Raw genomic sequence first — 9,001 nt, 5'->3', positions numbered from 1 at the left:
CATTGGTTAATCCGAAAGGAACCACCAAGAATTCATAAAGACCGTATGAAGTGCGGAAAGCAGTTTTGTGTACATCTTGTGGTATTACCCTAATTTGATGATAACCACTCTTTAGATCAATGCGGTTGAAAACCTTTGAGCCTCCTAGACGATCCAAAATGTCGTCAATTCTGGGAATAGGAAACCGATTCTTCACAGTGATTTTGTTGAGGGCTCAATAATCAATGCACATCCTGAATGTGCCATCTTTCTTTTGAATAAGAAGAACTGGTGAACAAAATGGTGAGCTACTTGGCCTAATTAGCCCACGGTTGAGTAGGTCTTCGACTTGCTTTCTGATTTCTTCTTGTTGAGGACGGCTCACACGGTATGGTGCTATATTAGGAGGAGAACTGCCCGGGATAATATCAATATGATGGTCTTCTGACCTTTCTGGGGGAAGCTGATAAGGAAGATCTTCCGAAAAACAATCTTTATACTTTTCCAAGAGCTGAAGTCGCTCTTGGTTTTCAGCATTCATATTATCTTTTACATCAGTGACATAAAGTAGACAACATTGAACACAATCCTTAATTGCTCTAGAGACTTGCATATGGCTTACCATAGGTATGGTGTCTCCAGAAACTCCAGCTTGGATCTCGTACTTCTTGCCTTTGTTGGTGAGTTCTACCTTCTTTTTCTGAGAGAAGATGGTTGAATCTACTCTATGATTCCAGGGCATGCCAAGAATCACATCGCAACCATCAAGGTCTCCGATACAGAAGGTATCTTCGTCACTGTAGCCTTGAATTTGAAACTTGAGCTTGCCAATGTAGGGTATCACAGTCTTCACTGTGTCACCTTCATCAGCATTTAAAGCTTGGCGAACTTCTGCCGGAGTGTCCATCTCTTCATTCTTTAATCCAAGCTCTTTAGCTAATTGCAAGGAAATAATATTTTCATTCGCCCCAAGATCTATCAAGAATAGTGCTTGCTTACCTTGCAACTGTCCCCAATCTTTTAATAATTTGCGCGTCTCTGGAGTGTGAGTTGTGTTTGCAACTACATCACTGATAGCATTGATTTTCACTGGCGACTTAGGCTTGTTGTCAGAAACCTTGCTTTGTCCCTTGTTTGGACATTGCTTCGCTATGTGGCCTGTTTGTCCACATTTAAAGCACTTCCCTTCTTTCATGAAGCGTTGCTTTTCTTCTTCGGAAAATTGCTTTGCTTGTGGGTATAGATTGGAGCGAAATTGAGGAGCATTAGGAGGTGCATAGGGCTTCATCTTCTTTTGATTTGATGGTGGCTGCTTTTGCCACTGTTTTTGTCCTTCATTTGGGGCTGAATACTCCTCATAATCAGCTACTCTCTTCTTATCATTCTTTTGGAATGATTTGTTGCCATTGTTCTCCATTTCCCATGTCTCAGCATGGTCAATGAGTTCCCTGAGACTAGAACAATGATAATGATTAAGAGCAGTACGAAGTTTAAAATGCAAACCTCCTTGAAACTTCCTAAGCTTTTTCGAACTGCTAATCTTCTTGAAATGTTGGACCTTCAAAAGTAGCTCCCAAAATCTCTTGGTATAGTCACCAAGTGACTCATTTTTCCTTTGCCAAAGCCGATCCCATTCCATTTTTACATCTCTTTTGAAATGAACGGGAAGAAATTGGCTTTGTATCAGGCGAACAAAGGACCACCATGATTTTGGGGTAGCATGATCATATTCCAACCCCGTCCACCAAGTATGGGCTAAGTCGGTTAAATGTAAAGCTGCAAACTTAATCTTTTCTTTTTCTTTATACTTGTCACGACCATACAAAATTTGAAATTGACGAATAAACTTCAGAAGAAGATCAGGATTTCGGGAACCATCATACATACTGAACTTGATCTTCTTTTCAAGTTGAGATAGTGACTTAGTCTTCTTCTTCTTCTTATGCCTTCGTCCATGCTCGGATCTTGAGGTTGAAGATGATGAAGTGATTGATGGGGATGAAGATGGAGACGAGGGTGAAGAATGTCGACGCCTTTGACGATGATGAGGTCTTCCACGAGAAGGGTGTGACTCTTCATTACTAGAAGAGGATCCATCAAAATAGGCGCCAGATGACTTTGAAGAAGAGGATGAGATTCGACGTGATCTCTTTCTTTGTCTTGAAGTAGAATGGGACTGCCTCTTAGAAGTAGTTGGACTTCTTGATCGGCTCCTTTCATTGGTATGGCTTTGTCTCCTTGAAGTAGATGGGCTTCTTTCCTTGAATTCTTTGGGATTCTCAACTTTTTCTAGTTTGAGAAGTTGCTCACGAATTTGCTGATTCTCCTCTCTAAGACTTTGAATGGCTTGAAGGATAGCACTCGATTGATCCATTGAGACTAAAGAAAAAAAATATGCTCAAGCACTCAATGCAAGGGCTGAAACAAACAACTTATAGTTGTAAGCACTACCAGTGTTGGGGGTGAGGACCGAGCCAAAGCTCTGATACCACTGTAAACGCCCCGAACAATGTAGTATGCTTAACAATTATGATATTCGCTTGTTTTCGAGATTTAATATAAAAGAGAATGAACACTTAAAGCTGAAAATGAAAATTACTCACAAAATTACAGCCATGAAAATGTAAAAGTAATGGAGACAAGATTGAGGGTTGAAGATGGGCAACCCCTCCCCCCGAAGGAATGTATTTCTGCTCAACCCAAGTCCCTTATGGAAGAGCTCAGTTACAATCAACCTGAGAGTGAGAAGAAGCAATTCTCACTCTCACAAGATCATGCAAAGATGTACAAACACACATGCATTATCTATTATGCAATGATAAGAACTGATTTCTTTACAATATGAGAGAAGAAAAAGGGAAATTCAGCCTTTCTCCATCGTTGATCAGCAGTACATGGATAGGGCTTACTTCTTGTAGCTAAAATGGAAGAAAGAGCTCGAGAAGGAGGTGCTGTAATGAATTTACAGGCTTGCTGTCTTGTAAAAAAAACAGTGATAGAAGAGGGAATATGGAGGAATTTGATAATGGAGAAGTGGGGGATGATGATGGGGATGGATGGGGCCAGTTTCTGGCTATTTGTGGGTTCTTTACATGAGTTTACAGCAAAGAAAAATGATGTTGAATGAAGAAAAACGAGCTCTTATTTATAGGAGAGGGGAGAGCTAGTACAAAAGGGGAAAGTGGAGTAGCACAAGACAAGTGTCCAGCCACATGTCATGAGATGTGACAAGTGGTGGGACACTTGGAAACTTGTGTGACAAGTGTCTTGACACTTGTCTCTTCTCTATGGCCTTCCTTTTTGGGTTGAATACTGTCAAGAATAGAAACAACCAAATTTAGTAAGCACAGTCAGAGTACAGAACTTACTATTTTTAGAATGACATCCCTATTTTTTAGGACTAGCATTTTTAGGCTAATTCGAGGCTCCTAAATTTTAGGGACCTCCTAAAATTTAGGGATCTCCTAAAATTTAGGGACCCCCCAATATGGGTATCATATGAAAGCTTTTTCCGTGTACATCGCAAAAATGGTATCCGAATCTTCATGTGACTTTCCTATGCAAAGAAATGTGCATTTCAAGCTTTCAGCCCACACATGCACATTATACAAGCATTTCATGATCATGCCATCTTGTTGATTGTAACTGTCTGTTCTGGTGGATCTAGCCCACACTTCAAGGCATCAATCCTTTCTGTGTGTGAGTCTAACCCTGATATGCGTGAGTTCTAGTCACAGGCGCCCAATCGGGTCATATAGGTGGAAGTGTAAACTATCTTTTCTCTAACCCACCGCGTGGGTCCACCATAACCTGTGACCACTCATCAGTGGCCAGCTCCAATGCACTTTTCTTTATATCTAATTAGTGCAAAGGAAATAAATTTAATAAATCATTATATAGACAAATTAATGAAAAAGGATACAAATTCTGTTTCTATAGAGTTGTGACAGCCCTCTGGCTTTTATTCAGCTGTCCTCAGCTGAAAAGCTTCTTGATATTGCTGTAGAATATTTAGGTAATCCTTCATGAATTTTTCATCTACCCACTGTGCATCTGTTGTGGGTAGATTCTTGAATTTTAGCAAGAATTTTCGTGTCACAAGGCCACTTCTCGTGGTTCGATCCTTGAGAAACAAAATCTTTTCAGGTTCCAAGAGTTGCTCTGTTTCTTCAACTTCTGGGGGATCTTCAGTAATGGGTTCCTTTGGTTCTGGTCCTATGTAAGGTTTTAGCAAACTTACATGAAAAGCATTGTGTATTTTCCAATGAGTAGGAAGCTCACGTCGATAAGAAACTTCATTTATTTTCTCAATCACTTTGAAGGGTCCAAAGTATCTACTGGAGAGCTTTGGAAAAGATGAATTTTGACCAGAACCTTGTTTGAGCCTGCTTTTATCAAACTTTAGCAAGACATATTGACCTTTTTCAAAAGCCAAATGTCTTCTTCGTTTATATGCTTGCTTCTTTTGTCGCTCTTGGGCAACTTTGATAGTGGCTCGAACTTGATCCATTGCGGTTTTTAAATCTGAAGCAAACTCATCGGTAGCAAAAATCTTATCTTTAGTGCGAATAATTGGAGGAGGAATCACTTTACCCTGTACTATTTCATTTGGAGCTTTCCCTGTGGATGAGTGCACTGTATTGTTGTAAGCAAACTCCAATAATGGAAGATATTTCTCCCATTGTGACTTATGTTCACTAACATAAGCTTTCAACATATCCAAAAGAGTGAGATTCATCACCTCTGTTTGGCCGTCAGTTTGAGGATGAAAAGCTGAGGAGAACTTTAAAGTGGTTCCCAAATTCTCAAATAAAGCACGTCAAAAGTTACTTGTGAATTTGGAGTCTCTATCTGAAATGATCTCAGAAGGCATACCATGTAATCTGAAGATATGTTGAATGAAAAGTCTTGCAGCTTGTGCGGATTTCAATGTTTTATGACATGGAATAAAATGGGATTGTTTGCTGAATCTATCAATTATGACCCAAATCATATCATGACCTTGAGGTGTTCTTGGAATACCTGAGATGAAACCATTGCTCTCCCTAGAGGTGTGTCTATCTTATCATGAAGTGAAAAGGATTCTCATGCAAGTGCAACTAGGAGATGAGTCAAAATCCAAGCAAGCCTCTAGCTCTTGCTTGGTTGGTGTAAAGTTGGTTGTGTGGTGCTAAGTTCGGGGTGATAGGCCATCCAAGTAAGGAGGTCTTTCCCTTGATGTGTCCCAAGACTATGAAGTGGGGGAAAAAGAGGCTAAGGGCTAGAGGCTAAGCCAGCCTTAAGGCCACCAAAAATATCTAACTTGAGGACCCCTAAGTGCAATAAATGTGCGTGTACCTATCTAGCGGGGAGCATTTTCTCTTGTTTTATTTTTCTTTTATTTTTTCTTCATTTTTAAAAATTCAAATATAAGATACTCATGCTTTAGGGAGTGTTTGTAGAGTGTGTGACATATACATCTTGTTGAGTAAGTAGTCCTTTACTGATTCACTCAGCTTGGTTAAAGACTATGGATAAAGAGGTTGTGTACAGCATACAAAGTGATTTGTTGAATATGTCTTTTAGTAGAGCAATACAGTTGGAAAAAAGGAGCAATGCTCAAAGATGGAGTCATGCCATTGTGATACAATCAATCCCAACATTTAGATTAAAGGATAAAGGCAACAAACCATCCTCATATGGGGTGGATGCTTGTTGCAACAACTTCACCAAGAGACAAAGATAGTTGTATGTTGTAAATGAATGAGTGATTTGAACTTCTTGATGAAAGTATTGAAGGATGGTTTTAAATCCCTTGGTTGAAATAAATAGATCTTCTCAAGTGTGGCACATTCACATTAGGAATCTTTGGAAAATTATACATCCCATAAAGCTACATTTTGTAGTCAATAGCATACCTTTTAGGATATGGATAGTAAAGCACATCCTCCTGTTCATGTTGAAGTGAATATGAAAAAATCAACCAAGCATGCTTATCTACCTCTAGGACAATGTATCACCAATCTAGATGTAGCTTCCATGTGTCTCTAGGCTCCATGGCAAGGCATGTCTTTCTATTCTCTTGGAGCTAGTAGCAAGCTCCATTGAAAGCATATGTCTCCTACTAGTCCAACCATTTTCTAGTGATGCTTTCCCCTACCTTGATAAGTGACTGTGATGTGTTCAAGTATAAAGCTCTTTTGAATCTCGACTTTTGGTAGACCTTAAAATCAAAGGCCAAGACCCTCTATCTCTCTTGATTTTGACAAAAGGTCTCTCGTGGATCTTTTTCCTATTCCTCTACTACTTGGAACTCAAGTGCATGATTAGGAACCTCTCAAGTGTAAGCATCTAGAACCTTGATCATTCTGTCATAGCATTTTTGAGCATTAGGAACCACTTCTGTTGGTTGTTGTGAACTTTGAGGCTCTTCTTTAGCTCCTTCCCTTGATATATAAAAATCCATTAGATCGATACAATCTCTAGTAGGCACCATGATATCAAGTGATTCCATAGCATTGATATTCCTTCTATTGATGGCAATTGCAAGTTGCTAGGCTTTGAAGACTCTAGTATCCCAAGTCCCATTTCCCTCAATTCTGGACCATTATATCCTATGTGGCTAATCATGCTTGTTTTGGTCTCTACAATTCTAAATTCTAATCCTGGGATTTCCATAGAATCTTGCAAGCTCTTTTGATTGATTTAAAAATCACATCCAACCATAAATCATTAAAGTTCTACTTAAGCATCTTGCTTAAGTTAGAATGTTTTCCATTAGGCCTTTGGGAATCTTGGCTGTGTAGGAACTTGCCTTGTTGTAAGTAAACATATGATGGAAAACCTATGCAATGACTTGTAGGTCCTCCTCGAGTATGGTCATGAACAATAGCCCATCATTTTGATTGACTTTAGGTTTGTCATCCCTTCTTTGGGTTACATTGAGGGTTCTTTTTACCTCATCACATTTCCCAATAATTGTGGTGCGAGTTTAACTTGGCGAATATTGCACTCATTTCCTACCCAAAATTTGAGTAGACTTGATCTAGTGTTACGATTATAATTTCGAATAAAGTCTACACAAGCAAGTATGTGGGAAAGTCCAATGATCACCTTAGCATAAAGATCAGTGTTTGCACTTATCCACTAGCTTCTTAGTCAATTCATTTTTATCTATAATCTTCTCGAAGTTGGTTAGCAACTAGAACTTTAGATTATTGATGCCCCACATAAATGGCCAAATATCAAATTCTTTGCATCATTTAATTGTGAACATGATCTTATCCTCATTGTGGGGGTCTCAAATGGGAATTGGTACTTGTGGTTCAATTAGCTTTGCTTGTGGGATTTGAGCATCTCCCATTTGCACATAAATAAATGGATATTTCATTAAATTTTTTTATTATTTTAAGGAAAAAACAAAACAATTGAGATCATAGGTTACCTTTTTGTTAACAAAAGATATTACCGTATTGTCCTCCTTGTAAAAGAAATATGCAAAGCTTCCTAGCTTGCAGGAGGTATATGTTAAGGACAAGTGATCTATGTGAATGAAAAACTTGATTGAGTGTAAGAATAGCCAAATATGTACACTAAAATACCTAGGGTTAGAACTATACAAGAGATAATGGAAAATGAATTTACAAAGACGTCCAAGTTGTAGAAATTGGTAGTGTACTCTAGTTTTGGAAAGGCTCTCTAAGTCAAATTGTTGGCACAAATGCTCAATGTTGGGACATTAGATAGACTCTTGTTCTTTCAAGAGTTTCAAATGCTCATTGACACAACCATCCATTAAAAGAGGAAAAGTAGAGGAGTGGAAATCTTAGCCTCTTACTCTCCAAGCTATGGAAGAAGAAGGGGAAGAAGAGAAGAAATAAAAAGGAGTGAAGAACTTTACTCTCCAACTCCTTCACTCTCACTCTCACTCTCTCATTCTCCCTTGCAACTATGCGAGGTGTCTAACAAAACCAAATCAACAACGCCTTCTTCTAGATAGACTTCTTACAAAATAAGAATTACACATCACTAGTAGAATGGGCCAAGGAAATGTGGTACGAGATGTTTAATCTATATAATGTTACTATTCATGATGAAACAACTTCTTGATGCCTACAATCTTGACTTCTATGAATGACTTCTTCCTAGGCCAAGTGACTTTGCACCATAGCGCACCAACTTATATACAATTAGCACATTAATGACATTTCACCATAGTGCACTAACTTATATACAAATAAAAAATTCATTGCATTTTTTGTGCGTAAGATCATTACCCTTGCAATGCTTGAAAGCATTACAATATTTCTCATGTAGGGGAGGAAATGAGCTACAAATTATGGTACAAGCAATGTGGTGTATAGTTTAATTTATAATCATTTTTTGTTAGAACCAACTATAAATTTCTCACAAGTTTCATTAGATGAATGTAGGATAACACATGTGACACTACATACTCAAGGGAAATATGTGAGTAACTAATGGTTCTGGTTGCACTTACGTGATCACCTCCATTAAGCCCAATCCAAGCTCACACCAGCTCAAGGAAAAAGAGAACAAGACCTAAATGCAAATCCAAGACAAGAGCCCAATTGATCAAGAAGCTAAAACTAATTGACTGAATTACCAAGAAACACGTACTTATCTACCACAAGAAGACACTAGAGCCAAGTGAGTGAATCACCAAGAAACATGTACTTATCTATGGAAGGAAGATACCAAAGCCTACACCTTTGAAGTACAGTGACCTAAATCAATTGGCAAATCACAAGAGAAACATAATTTGTCTAATAAACTATCCATTAAAAAGGAACACGAAAACTTTTGAATCCTTGTGACACCTCTCAATCCAATGGAGAAAATTTGGAAAGGAAGACAATAGGACCATGGAGCATTGCCAAGCAATAGCCAAAAGTTGTTGCTAGTTCACCCAAATGCCCAAAGTCTCCTAAGCCTATATAACCTTTGTTGCCCAAGTAGAAATAGGAAACTAAATAGAAATAGCCAAGTGCCACAACCCAATCTAAGAACATGAATCCTCAAG

Source organism: Lygodium microphyllum, chromosome 16 (assembly GCF_053477565.2).
Source record: "Lygodium microphyllum isolate KBCC chromosome 16, Lygodium_microphyllum_v1.1.10, whole genome shotgun sequence".
Classification (NCBI taxonomy): domain Eukaryota; kingdom Viridiplantae; phylum Streptophyta; class Polypodiopsida; order Schizaeales; family Lygodiaceae; genus Lygodium; species Lygodium microphyllum.
The sequence above is the reverse complement of the archived record's forward strand: the minus strand, read 5'-3'. Positions refer to the sequence as shown.